Here is a 20,937-nt window from a genome sequence, read left to right as displayed (position 1 = left end):
AAAATGCATATTTTCTCATTTATAGACAACAATTTTAGCTTCTATTATATATCATGAATTTTTGTTTGTTTAAAGCTTTAAAAATTATGGTAAAGTTATTTTGCATTTCAGGTGCTTAGTTCTATCTGAAGGGATATTTAAAAGTATTGGCGGTAAAGTTTTGGTTTGTCATGCATAAATTTTGTTTTCCCTCTCTACCCAAGGGAGTTAGCCTATTTTCTTTATGTCTGCCCCTTTCACTCTATGAGACATATCTTCTCCATCTTTGGACATTTTTAGATTGTATTTTCTTCTGAGAGCCTTTTTGTGAATATAAAATCCAAGTTATCTGAGTCCATTCAACGAACGTTTAGTAAGTATCTGCCGTGTTCAAGGAAAGCAATGTGTTAGATTCCATGTGGGCTATAAAGATGAATAAAGCATGTCTTTAATGAGCTGACAGTGTAATGGGAAAAACAAGATGTGTCAAAAATGACTAGCATACAAACCAGAATGGGCAAAAGGCACTGAGGAGACTGCAAATGCTTGAGGAGTTTTGACATGGGAGGGATTGTTTACTTTTAGCTGCGGCATTAGGGGAAGGCTTCCTAAAGCAAGTGGCACTTGAACTTCATGTGAAAAGAAAGCGGTCGTTTCTGTAGAAAAATATGGCAAGTGGGGTCAGTGGAGAGTGCTCTTTAGACAAGCACATAGGAGCACAGGAGGAGGCGAAAGTGCAAAGATGATTCAGGAAACACCAGGCGCTCTTTGAGAACAGCCAGAGTATGGTCCCTCACACCAGTGGGATTTGGTGGAGCCTGGATAAAAGGTTCTAAATGCCAAGTTATTGAGAAGTTAATGGTAAATCGGGCAGGCCAGTAAACTCAGCTGATAACTCCAACATCAAAATTCTATATCAAGTGTGGTTAAAATGAGGGAGCAAGCCACATGGTTTCTTTTGACTGTTCTTGGGTGGCATGTGCTTAGAGAGTGATCATGTTGTGACAATCATGATCTCCCTGTCCAATTATTGTATTTGCCTATTTCCTTTGCTTCTGTTCCTGGATGCCATTCAAATATAAAATATGAGATTTTGAAGATTCAGCTCAACATTTCTTAAATGCCCATTTTATATAAGGCATAATGCTGGGAGGTATGAGGAGGAGGACACGCTTATAGCTGTTAAGGAACTGATATTTTGCCTGTCATCTAATTCTAACCACATCACTTCAGTTTCCAGGACAAATTACACTAGATAAATAAATAAATTATACTAGCAAGACTGGCTGATATGGTAATGAAAAATATCGACTTACGAGTCAGGCCAGCATCTGAGAACTAGAGTTATCGTTTTCTACTGTGTGGCCTTGGGCAAGTTACTTAAGCTCTCTAACCTTAGGTTCTTCACTGTAAAATAGAGGTAACTGCCTCATGGTATTTTTAGAAGTATTAAATAAAAAGGATGTATGTAGAGCAGAGCACTTGCCACAATAACATTCCAGAAATGCCTGCCTTGGGGCACCTGGGGTGGCTCAGTCGGTTAAGTGGCGAACTTTTGATTTCAGCTCAGGTCATGATCTCAGAGTCCTGGGATTGAGCCCCTGAGGTTGGCTCTGCACACAGCAGAGAGTCTGCTCCCTCTCCTCCTCCCCTGTGCTTGCTCTCTCTCTCTCTCTCTCTCTCTCTTAAATAAATAAATTTAAAAAAAATAAAGGTTAAACTTTATGATTTCTTCAAAGAGTATTTTTTCTCCATTTTCTTATGTCTGAGTAGAAAAATGAGGGCCACAGAAGCTGAACAATAGGATATATAGCATGTAAGGATAGTATTTTCTTACTATTTATTACTGTATAACAAACCACTCTCAAAATTTGGTGACCTAATACAATTTATTTGTATTTCTCCTGGTTGTGTGGGTTGACCTGACTCAATTGGGCAGTTCTTACCGGGAACCTTTCCTGCAGTTTCTATCTAACATGGGCTGGGGTCATAGTTATCTGAAGGCTCTACAGGACTAAACAGCTAATGTGGCTCACACACACTGCAGGTACTTAATGCTCCTTTCACCTGGGAATCAACTGGGGCCATTGAATGGAGCACCCACAAATGATCTCTCCAAGTAGTTTGAGCTTTTCAAAGCACAGTGATTGTTTCTAAAAAGGAGCAGTCCAAGAGACTTGGCTGGAAGCTGCAAAGATTCTTCATTTACATATCAGCATGTGCTGCTTCCTCTCTCTCTTCTCATCTCATCTCATCTCATCTCATCTCATCATCTCATCTCATCATCTCATCTCATCCTCTAGGGCTTTTACTCCAAGGTAGTCAGTTGTCAGCACACCTGCTGCATTTATTGGGGAAAGCTTCCACAAGGACTACCCTGACTCAAAGACGTAAAGAAATAGGCTAACTTTTGACAGGGGAGAAGAGAGTTACATTGCACATGAACGTGTGGATGAGGACTACTGTTGTTGATTTACAGCAATTCCTATAAAATTACTGTGAACTAGGGTAAACAGTAGTTGTGTTCATTTTTCTGATGGAATTTTAGTGCCTTTTCTCACCTAACTCATTAAGAGATTTCTTAAGAGACGAGAAAGACCATTGAGGATCAAAGCACTGATCTTCTCCCCACTGCCTACACATCTCTGTATCACCCTCACCTCTGTGCCCTTGTCCATCCCCTTCTATGAGCCTGAGTTTCATCAGCTTTAAAATGGGGATAATAGGACCTTCTCATAGAGTTGAAATGACCATCACATGAGTGTAACACATGCAAAGTGCTTTTTAAAACAGTGTCTAATATGAAATGGGTATTCAATACATTAGCTATTATTGTTTTGCTGTTATTATTAAAATTCAAAAGGATTAGGATAGGAATTTATACCATTGCCTCTGTTCATTATCAGTCCTTTCTAAACCAACTACTACAAGTCTTCCTTCTATGGTTTTTACCTAGGTCACCTCATAACTGCCCAAACCAGAGGATATTGTCCATTGATTATTTTTCTCTAAACTTCCTGCTGCATTTAATTAAAATGCCCTACTTGCTTGGTGTTCATGGCTTTTACTCTTCCTTGAAGAGTGTACATATATAGATGAGCAGATTGTAAGCTACTCAAGGTCACACATCCAAGAAACAGGTGCATCTCAAAAATAAGGCACAGTGGCATATCTATTAGAACAGTCCGTCAGCAGGTGGCAGTAACATGTTCTGATCTAACAAAATCAGTGTATTGTGACAACTTTCTGACAGATGGAGTAAAGTGTCTCGAGGAAGAGGCATCTTTCTACTAATTCACGCAGAGGCACTGTGTGGGAAAGTGGCCTTACTTCTGATTATTCTTCCTTTCTTGCCTCCCCAGGTACTTTGCCTGTCCCCCGAATGCCACTGAGCTCCTTTTTCAGCTCTCTGCACTTATTTTACATGCTCTAATTGGGTAATTTAATAGACTTTTACTATTGTAACTATCACCTTATTGCTAATGAGTCCTAAATCTTTCACTCTAGCACAGACTTCTCTTTTGAGAAATCTAACTGCCTCCTGGGTATCTTCATCTCAGTGTCTCATAGAAAACTCATATGCAACATGTCAAAAGCTTCATTCACTGCCAGACCTTCAACAATGAAACCCAGGCATCATTTTTAAACCAAGATAACTCTGTTGTTCCTTATCAATGTTTCCATGAGAAAGTTCCACTTTCATGTGTGAAATGTGTATTGGGAGGAACAGAGGATATGTTTGTGAGACTCCCTCTGTGGCTTCCATCCAGAGTAGTACTGCCTCAAAACTGAGAGTGTGGCATATGCTTGATGTCCCAGGATCCCTCCTAGATCACCTGTGATGGCTCCAGAAGGGAGCCTGAAATTGGCCTTCATGTCTCTGGGGCACTAATTGTTTTGAGGAAGAGATTCATCTTGTTTTATTAATTTCATAGAACCATCAAAGAGTTAGTTATGCTAGACTTCTTCTACTCTTACACAGTACTCTATCCTACAAATTATTTATTTTATCCTACAGAATTATTTATCCTCACATGGTTTTTATTTTTTTTATTTTTTTTTATAAATTAATTTTTATTGGTGTTCAATTTACCAACATACAGAATAACACCCAGTGCTCATCCCGTCAAGTGTCCCCCTCCGTGCCCGTCACCCATTCACCCCCACCCCCCGCCCTCCTCCCCTTCCACCACCCCTAGTTCATTTCCCAGAGTTAGGAGTCTTTATGTTCTGTGTCCCTTTCTGATATCTCCCACACATTTCTTCTCCCTTCCCTTATATTCCCCTTCACTATTATTCATATTCCCCAAATGAGTGAGAACATACACTGTTTGTCCTTCTCCGATTGACTTACTTCACTCAGCATAATACCCTCCAGTTCCATCCACGTTGAAGCAAATGGTGGGTATTTGTTGTTTCTAATGGCTGAGTAATATTCCATTGTATACATAAACCACATCTTCTTTATCCATTCATCTTTCGATGGGCACCGAGGCTCCTTCCACAGTTTGGCTATTGTGGACATGGCTGCTAGAAACATCGGGGTGCAGGTGCCCTGGCGTTTCTGTTAGGGATTTACCCCGAAGATTCAGATGCAATGAAACTCACATGGTTTTTAATGTGCTCTCTTCTCTCTCCTCCCCTTCTCAGTACTCAGTTGTGGGCTTATTCTGTCTCTTAGTTGGAAATTTTAATAAATTCCTTACTATACTTATTCTGTACAATGTTGCCATCTTATCCTATTAGTATATATTTTTCATGTAGCTGACAAATACACTTACCTAAAGTACAAATCTAATCTTGTCACCCCTATTTAACTCACATTCAAAGTTTCTTGTTACTAGAGAATGGAGTTCAACTCTAGTCCATGATTCAGCTCTGGTATAACCTTCTCAGGAAGCTTTCTCTGACCCAGACATCCTCCTTCTGTATGTTCAGGATGCCTATGTTTCCTATTTACTGCACATTCATTTTTGTGCTATAAGGCTCAATTGGTGTATCTTTCTCTTCCACTAGACTATGAGCTTCTTGAGGACCCAACCTGCACCTTATCTTTGTATTCACAGTGCCTAGGACAGTGCTCGAGACATATTAAATGTTAAAAAAAGTTTTTGAATAAACAAAAGATGAGTATAGAATGAAATGATTGAAAGAGCTTCACAGAAGAGGCTACACTGCACTGGATTATGAAGAAAGGAATACTTTTAGTATAAAGAGGGAAGAAGTAAAGTCTTCTAGGAAAGGGGCTGGGAAGAAGGGAATATGAAACAATCTTCTTGTTCATTCATGTGTTGTTCAAGCCATGACTGAGGTCCTCCTTTTCCCTAAATGCAACAGAATTCATTATGAAGAGATCTCTTTTCTTGTATCTTGTATTTTGGTAATTTCCCTTTCTCTCTGTGTAGTCATAAAACTACCTACATTTGCCTATTTCAACATTTTTATATCTCTAAAGGCAGGAACCCACTGAATCTGGGAATATACATGAGCTAGCTCAGCATTTTAAGTACAGACAAGTCCAAACATTTTCATTTTATTAGTCTATGCTCATCTTTCATCCCCTCCCTCCTCAGTGACCTCTTTAACCCATGGATCCATACTAAGATGAAAAAAATAGAAGGTAATAAGGCAAACCATTTTATTTTGAGATGCCTGGTAAAATATTCTGAGCATTTTAGATGATCCTTCATAGCTCCATGATCTCCTGTGAAGTAAATGTTAGTTCATGATTAAAGGTTTTTCCATTCTCATATTATAGAAAAATATATAATTTATCTTCTAAGAGTATGACTACACATTATATTAAAGATATAAATGTACATAAATAACAAAGGAAAATTACCTCTTCTCTTTTAAGCTTAAGTTTTCCATATTTTCCTGGTTTCAAGGTGTCTTAAAGGTAGAAAAGGTTATAGACGTTATAGAGAGATTTTATTTATTTAGATATTATTTATGCCAGAGCTTCCACCAGTGCTTCTGGTATTACTTCTTTATAATCAACAACCTCCTCAGTACCCTCAAATTCTCCTAAATGTTTCCTTTACCTTCATGCCCTAAAAAAAACATGGCTATCCCTGAAAACACCACTATCCCTGAATCATCTTGTAATTTGAAACCTCTGTTCTTTCTAAGCATTTCTCTCCCACTCTCCTGTTAAAAACCTGACTCATATGAGGCTCATGCCAGTCATGTGTACTCCCATGCTCCCTTCATCACGTTATTTATTACATTTTGGCTAAGTTTCTCTTGTTTACCAAAAGTGTTGACACTTAACAGTCTTTCTCTGCCTTCCAGGACCTTCCATTATCCTGAGACACCAGCATAGCCTCTGAGTTTTTAGCTTTTCTCCTAGTTAGTGACTTTCTCCTCTACCCCTTCTGCTTTCATTTTAGTGGTCACACCAGATCCTTGTCGATGTAGCTGTTCTAAAGCAGACATCGTGGTCTCCTCTCTTTCCAATTTGCAGACATCGTGGTCTCTCCTCTCTTTCCAATTTGCTCTGCCAAGTATTCACAGCACAAACAGTCTTTAAATTCACTAAGATTCCAGTCTGTTGATCTTTTTTTCTGTATTCCAATCCACCCTTTCTTTACTCACTTCCCTTTTAATCCATCATACATTCCATGGTGTATCATTCCTGTCACTCTCTTAATTGTCTTAACAGTAACCTACATTCTCTTGTGCCTGCCCTTCCGCATGACCTTAGCCTACCCTACAACACATATTTTCTTTTTCTTTTTTCCTCATAAAACCTCTACCTGGCTGAAGTCGGTTCTCTACTTTTTCATCACCTGAAGTAGAACTGTGGAGATTTTTCAAAGTCACTCAACAGGATCTACGTGTAACCCTGTAAATTTAATATCACCAACCCTAAATGGGTTCCCAGTGCTGCATTAGCCGTGGCCATCTTTGTCTGCTCATCTCACTTCCCCATTCTCCACAGCAATGAAATTAAACTTTCTTTATTCTTTTCTTTTTTTAAGAAAAGATTTTATTTATTTATTTGAGAAAGAGCAAGAGAGAGCAAGAGCAGGGAGGGTGGCAGAGGGAGAAGCAGATTCCACACTGAGCAGGGAGCCCAACTCAGGGCTCAATATCAGGACCCCAGAATCATGACCTGAACTGAAGGTAGACATTCAACCTACTGAGCCACCCAGGCACTCCTTTACTCCTTTCAAATACTCCTCCCACTTTCATTAGATCTCACATCCTATCAGAGAAAACAGATAATGTCAGATTGGAGTGTACTTATCTTGAGGCTACCAAACATACAAATTATCTATATCGACATTAATGGCAATTTCCTTCCCCTCAGTGACAATGGAAATGCCTTATGTTCTCTATCTTTGGGTTATATGTCCATCTATGCTTTGGGTTTCTCTCCTTGCCCCTCTCAGGAAAGGATATCCTTTCCTTCTGATTTTCTTCTTTCTTCTTGTCTCCTTTTGCTTTTCTATCATAAAATTAAAGTCAGTATTTTTCAGGGATTGGTTCTGGACTTGTTTTTTACCACTCTCAAAGCAAATTCATCCACATCTTTTGTTTTCATTACCACAAAGAGACAGATAGTCAAATTGCTTGCTCTGTTAGGACCTCTCCTCTAAGCTTCAGGGCTACACATCCTGATGCTGTTTGGACATCTTGATGCCCAATTCTTGATCTGCCTTGTGTCCCAAACCAGCCTTCCTCTGGTGCTTTGACATTATTTAATACAATCCCTTTCATTGTATTTGCCAGAAAGAAAAATGAAATTCTCTCTCCTCAGACTCAGTCTGTTAGCTAATCTTGTCAGTTTTGCATCATAACTTTCAACTTAGTTCACTTCTCTCTATCTCCATCACCACTCTGTCCAAGATGGACATTGCTTGCCTGGAGCACTAGTCTTCCCATGTATATTTTGACTTTCCTCCGGTCTATCCTACTCTAGAACTGTGGCCCTCAAACAGGGGTGATTTTGCTTCCTGCATAAGATTTGACAATATCTGAACACACTTTTGATTGTCATGACTGCAGGGGTTAGTGCTACTGGCATCTAGTGAGTAGAAACAAGAAATACTATTAAGTATTCTACAATGCATAGAATAGCCCCCCATAAAAAAAAAGAGTTATTTAGTTCAACATATCAATGATGCCAATGTTGAAAAAAACCTATTCTGGAGGTACCCTGAGCTTTTCACACTGCAGACTTGATTATGTCCTGTGTGCGTGTGATTGTGCACACACAAACACACACTTGCTTAAAATTCTTCAATAATTTCCCATTTGATTAGGACCACAATAGTTAATATGGCCCTCCTGATCATATTCTAGCCTCTACCTACCCTTGCAAACCATCCAGCATCTTATTCTCTCTCAGGCTCCTTGCTTCAATCTCAGTTCTATCCACTGAGCTTCCTCACAGCCCAGGACATTTGCACGTGTTCATTCTACCTGAAAAGCTCTTCACTTAGTTAAGCCCCATTTCTCCTTCAAATATTGCCTGCAGATCTTTTCCCCGGGGGAGTTTCGCATGACCTTTCTCAGTAGGTTAGTACCCCCATTTTAGACACTCAGCATTTATATGTCTCTTTTCTGATCTGTACATAGTTGCATATTTACATTGATTTATGTTCTGTATTACTGCCTCACTTACTAGAATGGAAACTACAAAAGATGAATACAACTTTTTATTTTTTTAAATTTTATTTCAAATAAAATTGTACCACAAATGGTCGGTTGTTAAATGTTAGATATTTAGTGACTAAATCTCTTTATATAGCATCAGAGAAAACTTAGTCTTAGATACATCAAGGAACCAAAATAAGGCCACACATCTTCCTAAATAGTGAAAGGAGGGCTTGAATCCAAGTTTCTCATCTTCAAGTGCTGCATATTTTCCCTCCACACTGGTATTTTGTGCATTTGTTTAAGCCTGTAGATTCTTACTTAAAGTAAATCTTTTATGGAAACAGTGCATAAAACAGATTAAAAGAGATTAAAGCAGATCGCTGCTGTGATTAGAGACAGCTCAGTTCAACCTTATCTAAGATCTTTTATGTCCCTATAAAAAACCCCTCCCTCCCACTTAACTTAAAGTATTTATTCTAAGGAACTTGCCACAGAATGACTTGGATCTGAAGGTCAAGGCTTGGAAGCAGATCTACTGCATTCATATGTTGACTGTGAAGTCTTTTACCACCTCAGTATATGATGTACTCTTGGTATTTGTGAATTTGAAGTTGAGAACACCAATATAGCATAAGTTAGTATCATCACTGGCTGAGATATTTGCTTGAACGATTTTACTAAATCACAATACCATGTTTCTATGTGAAACAGAGAGGTGATCTTTCCATGTCATCAGTCGAGTCCATGGACCATATTTAGCATTCCGCCCTTTGTGAAAACGAAAAATTTCTGAGCAGGAATCACTACTTTTCAGGCATCTTCATTTTCTCTTTATTTATCTCATTTTATTTTTGCTGATGCTAGGAGTTGGGTTAAATTGCTGAAACAAGAGCAAATGAATATTGCATCCATTTCATAGAAATCACTTTACTTGACAGTGGGAGAGGATACCAGAATGAACTGAGGTGAGGACTCTGCGTGTTCACCAGCTAAGAAACTCATACCCACATGCCAGGCATGTCTTAAACTGTGTCTCAACAACATCAACATCACTATTGTTATGAACCTTTGGGTTCTTTATAATAGTTCCAAGCACAAATGTTAAGGGCAGTGCCCTGAAAAAATGGGAACTCCTTTTCCTCTGTTTTTCTCCTGTAAATGTTTTATTTCCAGTTCAGGTTCACAGTAATGAAGATAGTATACATAATGTATTTGGAGGGTATTTGAAGATGAGATGATTAAATGCATACCACTATTAGAAAATTGTGTATTTATATATATATATGATAATATATATTTAAATGGATGTGAAAATTAGAAAACATAAGCATGCTAAGAGGTTATTTTTCCAAAAGCTTTGCCTTTCATCCTATCATAGACATAGAAAGTGTATCTATTCTAAGAAATGTTTGAGTTTTTAGCTGTCTCTCAAACTGAACTCGTTCATTCCAGAGCAATGACATGAAGAGCAATTCATTACATGATTATAATGTAATGAAAGTGAAGAGCAATTAATTACATCATTGTTTGAATTACTGTTGCTTAGAAAATATAACTTAATATACAAAAATCTAAAATTTATGAGTAGCTATTAATTTTCAATATACTACTTGATTTTTTAAAAAAATATATACTTTTGCTTTTTAAGCTGTCTTAACTCATTTACTAGGTTTTTATAATTTTTTATTTAAAACGATTAGTCTGATTGACATGATTTGTTATATTAGATTCTATTACTTAATCTATAAAATAAGGAGCACTAGACTCCCTTTATTTGAAATTCCCTTTATCCTTTTTTTCCTTTGGAAAACTTTTATCATTATTTAAATCATTATTTCAAAGAAGTAATTTCACGATCTTTATGAATTGCCAAACTATACTTACTATATGGTGGCTGAATGGGTTTGTAATTTGGGAGCTCTGTAATTACTAAGATTATCATTACAAGATGAGCATGGCATTAAAAAAAAAACACCTCATTTCCTTCTGTCTTAAGCATATAATGTCAATATATTGCTACTTTTTTGAAGTCCCTCATGAACATTTCTCGTGTCTTAGGAAGTTGCATCTATTAACATATATTACATTGTATTGTGACCCTTATTTCCACTTTCTTTCTTTTATGAGAGCAAAAAAAGCCACATGAAAGAAAAGCTAATTCAGAAGTGGAACTAGTGGCAGAAAAGTAAACTAAGTGTCAGATATGTGTTTGCAATTCTTGGCTAAGTTATCAAAATTTTACCCGAAGCATATTGGAAAACATCACTCATAGGAAGCCCCCCTTCTCTTTCATTCCTGCCTTCTAAACCCCCTGAAAACCACATCTGTTTCCCACTGATAGCTTGTAACATGCATCCCTTTAATGTCTTTTAACAGGAAGTAGAAATTGAGAGAAGTTTACGTTCACCAACATTTAAGAGTCACCCTGGGAGCCAGTCCGATGATTCTGTGCATGATTCAGACAAGAAAGGCGAGGAAACATCTTTTGACAAGATGTCACCTGAAACTGGTCACAGCCACATCTTTGAAGGTTGGCACAATATTTTGATGTGATTTCCTGGGATCATATATTGTACAACATTAGTGGTTAATAAGAAAATATTTAAGTTTTGTTTTAAAAATTAAGAAGAAAAATATGAGAAAATATAGCTCAAGAAGCACAATTTAGGAAAAATAGAGCTTATTTAAATACTTCTATCTCTATTATATTTACTGTAAGTTTTAAAACTAAACAAAATATATTTTAATTGATTCTAAACTAGTACAATAAGCACTTTCAGTATTAGGCTCTTTGAACAATGCATTTAACCATCATCTGACTTTTCCTTTTGTGAAAAAAAAGGAAATATATTTGTTTCTTTGTGGGAAAATAAAAGGATAAAATATAAGTACCTGTCAATGGAAAAATTTTTAAAAAAATTAAAAATGTCTTCAGCATCTGTTTTTTCAGACAATTAAACTAAATGTGCTTAATGAATTTGGAATAAAAAGTGACATGAGAGTGTCATAATTTAGGAGAAAACCTCATAAATTTGATTAATGTTTTACAAATGCCATCAAAAAGTTAATAGCTCATATGTTAGAAATTGCACTAGTAATATAATTTTCAACTATGACAGAAGTGCAAAATATAAATAATTTATTGGAAAATACAGATATCATTTATCATTTCTGATTAGTCACATTTTGTTTTTTTCATTTTAGCCCAGTAATGCATATTATAGTATTTGTGATATTTGTTAAAGGCCATAATTAGTACAATTTTTAGGATGTCATTTGAGTATATACCAAACTGTCAAGTTGCCAGTCAAGATGAACACTGTGGAATATAGCCGGCAGTTCATAATTTGGGAAAGCCAATAATGTTCTACTTTAAAACTTTGCTACTCAGTGTGCCATGTGTGGGAGTACCTGGGTAGCTCAGTTGGTTGAATGACTACCTTTGGCTCAGGTCATGATCCCAGGATGGGGTCAAGCCCAGCTTGGGAAGCCTGCTTCTCCTTCCGTCTCTGCCCTTCCCCCCAGCTCATACTCTCTCTCTTTTTCTATCTCTCTCTCTCAAATAAATAAATGAACAAAATATTTTTTAAAAAACCACCAAAGTGTCATCTGTGACTCAGAGTATCAACATCACCTGGAGGCATATTAGAAATGCAGAACTTTAGGTCCAACCAGTCCCATCAAACCAGAATCTGCATTTTAACAAGATCCTCAGATAATTCATGTGCTCATTATAGTTTGAGAAACTTTATAAACTTCTGAATTATTTATGTATAATCCAGCCCATTCTGATTCCAGTTGACTATGTATTATAATTTGGAGTGAGAGGTAGGTGTGGAAAGAATAAAGGGGAGTTTGCTAATGATGAACTGGATGGACATGGATTTCTAAAGACAGGTAATCTGGGATCTCAATTTCTAGTTTTCATTTTCAGTTCATTTGTGTATACCCAATTGATATCCTCATATGATTACATATCAGCCTTGAGGAATTTACCCCACATATTTCGGGCTTATGATTCAACTTTATGAGCACTTGGCTGAATGCAATAGAATAAGATTAGCAGAGGCCAAAAAGGGAAAGCTTTAGGAATGATTTATGTTCAGATGATGCTGGCCTGCAGAGATCTTTGCATAGGGAGGCAAAGATGAGGTTGGCAAACTGACCAGCGTTACATGAGATAAACACCTTCGCTTGTCCTTCCTCACTTCTCTCTTGTGCTTTTTTAGGTTCCCACACAAACATTTTCAAAAGCCTCTTTATTTGAATATCAGGATATGACTTAAATTTAAGAGTGACCTCAGTTTTAAATTTCCAGATATACTGAAAATATCAAGAATTAAACTGGAAAACACAGGGTGGGTAAACTGCACTGGGGGGTGAACATGGAAGCTAACTTTTATCTGTACAATGCACAAGAACTGTAATTTCTATGTCACTGCTTGTAAAAGAAAGGAACTTCCTTCATCCTGGGATCCTTTCAACTCTTCTATGGTGCCCCAAATTTCTATCGTAGGTAGGACAAGGATGAGCCCTTTTAATAGTTATAGTTAGTTTTGACAGGCTTTGTATGAGCTTGACAAAACCTACACAACTAAAGAGTACATTGATGTTACACCTCTGCTGCAAAGAGAATTTATTCCAAGAAGATAAACCTGTGTGTCTGAATAAAATGTGGTAACAAAGATGTCAGGGTGTAGGATTACGTGAGTAACTGGTGGCTCACAGACTAAACATCTTAAGTAGCCTTGAGAGTTTCATACTTGAAGGCAGTATTAATTTATAGCTCGTTCATAAACAGTAGAATCTTAGAAAGAAACTTCAATAGATCATTACAATGTAGCTACCTAATGACCTGTATTCTTAGAATTTAGTAAAATCAATGCAGATCGATCAGAGGATACATCTCAGGACTCGAGAATAGCAATGGCTGTTGGATTAGTGCCTGCGCCTTATTCTCAAGTGCTGCACAGAAAAGCACTGGGGTCCCCCCAGACTTCTCTCTATGCTTGATGATCCATCTACTCTCAGGGTGTGTTTAATTGCTTTCACCACCCTTTATTAGGTTTGCTCTGCTTTCTTTACTGATGTATTTGTGCTGAATAAATCATAGTCCTTCATCTGCATGTTGGTGCATTCCTTTCACATTTTCTTTGGGATGTAGTCTAATTGTTAGCTGTTCCAATGATTCTAGGAAGACTTGGCTCATTTGAAATTAAATGTCAAGCATGAAAAATCCATAATTTTACAAGTCTGGGTGATGCAATACATACAAGAGAAAAAAAACAAATTCATATAAGTGACTTGATTAACTGTACCACAGTGATATAAAATCTTATCTGTGAAATTTCCTTTAGATATTTTAAAACCAGTAAGTTGGAGAGTGAACATTGGGAGTCTTAGATACTGATTTACATGGTTTGATCTACTTCAGTTTGATCTACCTGTATGTAGAGTAAAAAATTTATTTTTTCTGCAGAAAAATTCTGGATCAAAGGATGCTTCAAGTAGCACAGGTGACTGGGTAATGTTCATCAAGTTTAAATGTTTAAATATGACAATTACCTGCTTTTCACTTGTAGTCCCTAAACCATAATTTTAATATTAATCTTCTAAGTCATCAACATGTAAAATGCTAACAGATAAAATATACATCCAACGTCGCTCTTTCAAGGCTTTTGTAATAAACCTTAGAAATTACCTGCTGTATTTCTCTTTTTATTCTGCTCCATTAAAGTAGATTCATTCTTTATTGTTATAATGGCCATTCATCTTCTCTGACAGATTTTACAACTCAAACTGAGGGTTCTGATTTTTCTTTTTTTAATCTTCTACTACTCTTTAAGTGGTGGGATACTCTCAGTCATCAGTGTTTCTGGAATATTGATGTATGTGCAATATATGTATTTGTGTGTGAGTTATTGTTGTTTATGTATCTTATTTTTTCATTTAAAATCATTTTAGAGACATTTCGGAGAAAAGCTTTCTGTATGATAGAAGTGCTCCATAAGTCTGCTGTCCAATGTGCTAACCACTAACCACTAACACACTGGTGGTTATTAGGCACTTAGAAAATGGCTAGTATGGGCAGCCCGGGTGGCTCACCGGTTTAGTGCCTGCCTTCAGCCCAGGGCCTGATCCTGGAGACCCGGGATCGAGTCCCATGTCAGGCTCCTTGCATAGAGCCTGCTTCTACCTCTGCCTGTGTTTCTGCCTCTCTCTCTCTCTCTCTGTCTCTCATGAATAAATAAATAAAATCTTAAAAAAAAAAGAAAAAGAAAATGGCTAGTGTGACCAAGCAACATGTTGATGTTGTTGAATCCTAATTAATAAAAACAAAATAGCCATTGTTTTGGACAGTCTAGTCTTAGAAGATGCCATTTCTCCAAAGAATTTACCCACCCTTGTCATAGGAAGGGACTCAGATGCTACTTGTTCATTTTATGTTATCCTTTCTCTGCAAATTTACCTTAATTAAAATGTATGTGGATAAATGTAAAAATAATCCATGTTTGTAAAATAAATCAAAAGCAATCCATATATTAAAAAGATTGCCTTCAAGAGCTAGTGACGGTCTCCTCTCTGTAGTATTTCCTAATGCTAAAATAAAGAAAATAGAATTTCACCTGTGTTCCCTTTTCAGTATACTGAAAAACAATGTTTTTATCATTAGAACAGAAATATCTCCTGTGAGGCTATGCATTTTTCCATAACATCTTTTCTAGGGCTTTATTTTCTTGGGAAAATGAATCCTCTCAGCTCAGGAAGCAAACCATTTTCTAAATACCTAAAGTCAACAAAGTTAAGTGAAGTGCAATACAGGATACCTTAAAATTAACAACTATTCCTTTAATAAAAAAGGGCTTCATTTGGAAACATAAATAAATCAGACATTTAGTCACAGAGCAACTCCAGTGAAGGCCATCAGCACCATTTGTTCTGCTCTGACTGGCTTGTTCTGTCTAATGAGACTCAGCCAAAGCTTTAAACCTAGTCTCTGGACAAACACCATGATGGACTCAAGACTCCTAACACAGGCTTCTGCCTCCAGACTTGTTTCTTTACCCATCCATACCTTATTTCATGCCCCAGACAATCTCCTATAAAACAGACATGTTATTTTAATTCACATAAGAGACTTTTCATTAGTAAAAATGTCATCATTAGTAAAAATGTCAGGGAAGCAGAACTTAAAATAATCCTAAGATAACACACTGTACAAAATGAAGAATCCTTTTTGTCATAGAAGTATTTGGTATGTTCCATCTGTTTACTCAGATGGGCCATTTCCCCCTCTTTTTCTTAAAGTGGGTTTTACCTGCAGTTTTTCAATGATTCCCACATGTTCCTTTCAGTGCTTTTATAGTCAGTGAGTCAAAACAAATTCCAGAGTTAAATCATGGTCTCTACTGGAAGGGGCAGCTGGGAGTTTGCTATTCTGAGGAAATTGTAATGAAAGGTCTATTCATGAGGTCTCTCACATGGAGGCAATAAATCAGCACCTTGGAATGCTGGAAAATTTCCAGTGATTAATAATCAAAATCCCAGGAACTCATTTTGAGCTTGTGTATGGTCATACTTAATTTTAAAACATGATGGCATCAAAGAAAGAGAACAACAAATATAAATATCCCTCTTGAAACTCATTCATTCATTTTATCTCCTTACAACTGGAAAGAACTGTTATCTTTAAATATTCTGATTATAGAGTCAGAATGTGTATCTATTCCTAGAGAACATTTTTGATGTGGTATTTTCACTTATCCACTTATTCATTCAATCAGTAAATATTTATTGAGGGCCTAAATCTGCCAGGCACTAGTCTAAGTGCTTGGGGACAGCAATGAATAAAACAGAGAAAAAAGAGAAAAGAAAGAAAAGAAAGACCCTGCTCTTGTGCAGCCTATATTATAACATAACCATATACAATAAAAATGCTGTAGAAGTAAATTACACACCAGAAGGTAATAAGTTCTATGGAAAATACAGACTATGATAGAGGGGATGGAGCATGATGGAGGTTTTCATTTTTTATTAAAATGGTTATGATCAGAGTGCTTCCAGCACCCCGGTGGAGAAGCTGAGGTCATCATCGAATTTGAAATATTTAAAGTGGATACAAAACTGTTTCAGCAATGCAGACAATCAAGTTCGTTGTAGGCGATGGTGCCGTTGGTAAAACATGTCTCCTGATATCCTACTCAACAAACAAATTTCCATCTGAGTATGTACTGACTGTGACAAGTATGCAGTCACGACTATGATTGGTGGAGAGCCATACACCCTTGGACTTTTTGATACTACAGGGAGGGCAAGAGGATTATGACAGATTACAACCGCTGAGTTGTCCACAAACAGATGTATTTCTAGTCTGTTTTTCAGTGTCTCTCCATTCTCATTTGAAAATGTGAAGGAAAAGTGGGTGCCTGAGATAACTCACCACTGTCCAAAGACTCCTTTCTTGCTTGTTGGGACCCAAACTGATCTCCGAGATGACCCCTCTACTATTGAGGAACTCGCCAAGAACAAACAGAAGTCTATCACTCCAGAGACTGCTGAAAAGCTGGCCAGTGACCTGAAGGTGGTCAAGTATGGGGAGTGTTCTGCATTCACATGGAAAGGCCTAAAGAATGGCTTTGACAAAGCAATATTGGCTGCCCTGGAGCCTCCAGAACCAAAGAAGAGCCGCAGGTGTGTGCTGCTATGAACATCTCTCCAGAACCCTTTCCACACAGCCGGTGTCAGCATTGTACTAAAAGCAATGTTAAACTAAATATTAAAATTCGTTTCTGAAAAAAAATGGTTATGATCAGCCACAACAAAAAAGTGACATTTAAGCTAAGACTTGAATAAACTATTTTCTCTTTTCCTTCCTTCTTAAAAGCATACAAAATTATGTTTTTGATGTGCTCAAGATAACTCAAGATAAATATATTCAGGAAGATTTGGAGCAGAATCCTCCCTGAGTGATCTTTCCCATGATTGGAGAAACTATATGGCTAGTCTGTGCAGTTACTTAAAGCAGAGGAAAGATACACATCAATAAAACGCTTATACCTTACTGCTGTCGCCAGTGCAAAGTGAAATGCAAATGCAAATGCACATTTGGTGTATTTGTTGCTCTATTCTGGCCTCCAAAGGACAGATCCAGATAGGAGGCAAGGAGTCCAGGTAGACTCATAGGGCTGGCTGAAGTCTTGGAGTCCATACATGGAAGCCAAACAAGGAATTGGTTACTCGAGGGAAAGGGACTTGAGAATTACCTAATAGGTTTGAAATTAGAATGTTAGCACAAAGGTGAAACACAAGAACCCCACATCTTAAACTGAGTTTATGATTCAATGTGTTTATCCAGGTTGGCACCGCTCATATGACCATCAGTGTTCCAAAATAAAGGCAACGTTAGAGGTTTATGAATGCAGTAGGTCCATACTGGACAAGTTTGGTGACAGGTGTTGGTGAGGCAATCCTAGTTGGGTTTAAAGACAAAAAACTCACTAAGTATTAGCACATGACTAAGGGAATGCATTACTTTGAGGCAATTATTTTTAATGAAAGGGAAGAAGGAAAGAAGAAAAGAAGCAACAGGGAGGGGGAGAGAGGAGATACGGGGAAGAAGAGAGACAAAGGGAGACAGAAATAGGAATGGAGGGAAAAAAGTGAGAAGAGAGTGGAAAAAACAATAAAGTAGTTCTATGAAGCTTTTGAGAAGTAGCTAGAATCCAGTTATTAAAGAACTACTTTTTGGTATCAGAAATAAAAACAGAGAGGAAGTAGTAGCAATATCCATAAATTCAGCAAATGTTTACTGACAGGAAGGGTGAAAGTTCCAGGTAGATCTAGCAAAATCATGAAGGAGCATTGAAAGTAAGGAATCTGGGAGGAAATAAGGATGTTTTTATATGTTTGAATGTTACCAATTCAATAAATGTCTTTTTATCCCCATGAGGTTGGGCAAGAGAAAGCTCTAGATTCTAAGTTGGGAGTAAAATAATTCAGGTTAATTACACTCAGATTCTAGATTAAAAAGGATGTCAGGTTTAAATGAAAAGGGAACACTTGACTTTTGTGCTTTCAGAGGTGATTAAAATGTTCATTGACATGTTTTTTTAAATATTTACAAAATTGAAGGAGTGGAGTATTTGACTGTTTTTCACCATGATAGAAAACTAACATTCTAGGGCAATCCTAAATTCTAGGTATCCCCAGAAATGGGGGGGGGGGGGGAGCGACCAAGCATATTCACTGATTAACAATTATTTTTTTAAATCCATTTTTCAAGTTATATGAATTTTATAATGTAATTATATTTTCAGATTTTGAGCCAAATACTTTCATTAAAAATCTGCATTTTCTCTGTTCAAATTTTATGGACATTTAATATTAGAAATACCTTATTTACTTGAAATCAAAATTAATTATAAATATTTAACATATAATCATAACTTCTTATTCCTGTTAATGTGGCTTCACATGCCCTTTAAAATATATAGTGTCCATGATGAATTATAAGAATAACAACTTATTAATAATAAATGTGAAACACAAATAATAATAGCACATGAAACTTTCTCTTTGGGAAGAGCTACATGTTTCTATATTTGACTCTTTTTCCACATCTATAAATATGGGGATGGGGCTAAAATAATGTTCTATGAATAAATTCTGCATGTCACGGTTAGGATTCTTTATTTGCAACATCAAACTGATGAAATAATATATGAGGCCTCAATTAGAAGAGTACACAAAGTCCCAGCCAGAGGGTCTCAGAAGGTCTTAAAGAATATTGCAGGCTTTGTATTGCATAAGACAAAGAACTAGTTGTTCCATTTGCTTTTTAAAAAATCCTTTCGTGCCAAACTCTGTTTAATAGTTTATTTGGTCTAATATTTTAGCATTTAACATTCTAGATAGTTCCAGATTTATTAGGGGATATGTAATCATTCTCCAGTGACTGGGTAGGACCATTACTTTTCATAAACATCAGGGAAGAATTTGATACACTACTTCCAAACCTATTTTATACCATTAATTCACAGTGCTTTTGACTCATTGCTTGAATATCTTCATTCTCTTTTCCTAAGGCTGACATACTGCACTATGGGAAATGGTATCAGAACATGTAGCCCATTACTTTTATTTATGTTACAGACAGGAAACTAGGAATTTTAATATTAATTTATAATGGGTCTAATTTGGTAAATGGCTTAGAAGCAAAATCTGAATCCTCTCTGGAGGAATGTACCTTCAATTGGGGCTTCAATAAAATCCCGAAGATAAAGTTCCAATGAACATGAGTTCACAATCAAAAATCACAATATAGATAAGAAATAAGGCTACGCAGGAGCCAATAAGTATAATAAGGCAGGACTGTACCTATATAGACATCAGATATGAATTAGAGATTCCAGAAGGGAACTCTGTATCCTGTGGAATTTATTTTGCCACACATTTAGCATTCAAGTTAGTTGAAAATGGATAGACTAGCAGTAAACTAGTACTTGGATAATTGTCTGTAAAAATGAATAAATAAATTTAAAAAATCCTGTTTTATTATACACACAATCTCTTCCAGGTGTTTTAAAGTGCCAGACATAAAACTCAAAACTCTAATAAATATTAGAAAAATGTAGAAGTTATCTTCATTAAGCTTTCAGAGAGGGAAAGGAATTCATAAGAAACACTAAAAACAGAAACCAGAAAGAGAAAATATGAGATTGATATCACAAAAATACTAAACTTCTGTTCTATGAAGAATATATTAACTTATTAAAAAAAAGAAAATACTGTATCAAATATAACCAACAAAATGTCAATGTCCAGAATATGTAGGAAGCATATACAAAGAAGAGATAGTCAAATTTAAAATTGGAGAAAAGCATAGAAAAATAAATAAATAAATAAAATAAAATTGGAGAAAAGTGTGTGAACCGAAGCAAAACTATAAATGGGTAATAAGCATATGAAAATGTAAAGAGCAAAAAAAAAGAAAGAAAATGTAAAGAGCATTACAAATGAATGAGAAAATAAAATTAAAAAAAATTAAAAAAAATAAAAAAAAATTAAAAAAAAAGAAAATAAAATTAATATAAGAATATTTTTTCATCAAAATGAAACAAAAGTTGTGTAACAATTTGCATTTGTAGGATATATAAAGAAATAGACCCTCATATGTTGCTGGTGGCAGTACAGAAATGGTATGATCTCTTGGAGAGACAACTTCGTAGTGTTAAATAAAATTCAAAATATCAACCAAAAAATTCCATGTCAACTTTTATCTATTGATGTAAAATAAACCCTAAGCATGAGTACAACCATCAATGATGGAGGATATTTATTATAGTATTGATT

At 36.3% G+C, this 20,937-nt stretch overlaps 1 pseudogene; it reads left to right on the top strand.

Annotated features, from left to right (window-relative positions):
• The first annotated feature begins 16,721 nt into the window (after positions 1-16,721).
• Positions 16,722-17,293, top strand: LOC129498815 (cell division control protein 42 homolog; annotated as a pseudogene).
• Positions 17,294-20,937: the final 3,644 nt, after the last annotated feature.

This window comes from Nyctereutes procyonoides, unplaced genomic scaffold, assembly GCF_905146905.1.
Source record: "Nyctereutes procyonoides isolate TBG_1078 unplaced genomic scaffold, NYPRO_anot_genome, whole genome shotgun sequence".
In the NCBI taxonomy this organism is placed as follows: domain Eukaryota; kingdom Metazoa; phylum Chordata; class Mammalia; order Carnivora; family Canidae; genus Nyctereutes; species Nyctereutes procyonoides.
This window is presented reverse-complemented; position numbering and strand designations above follow the sequence as displayed.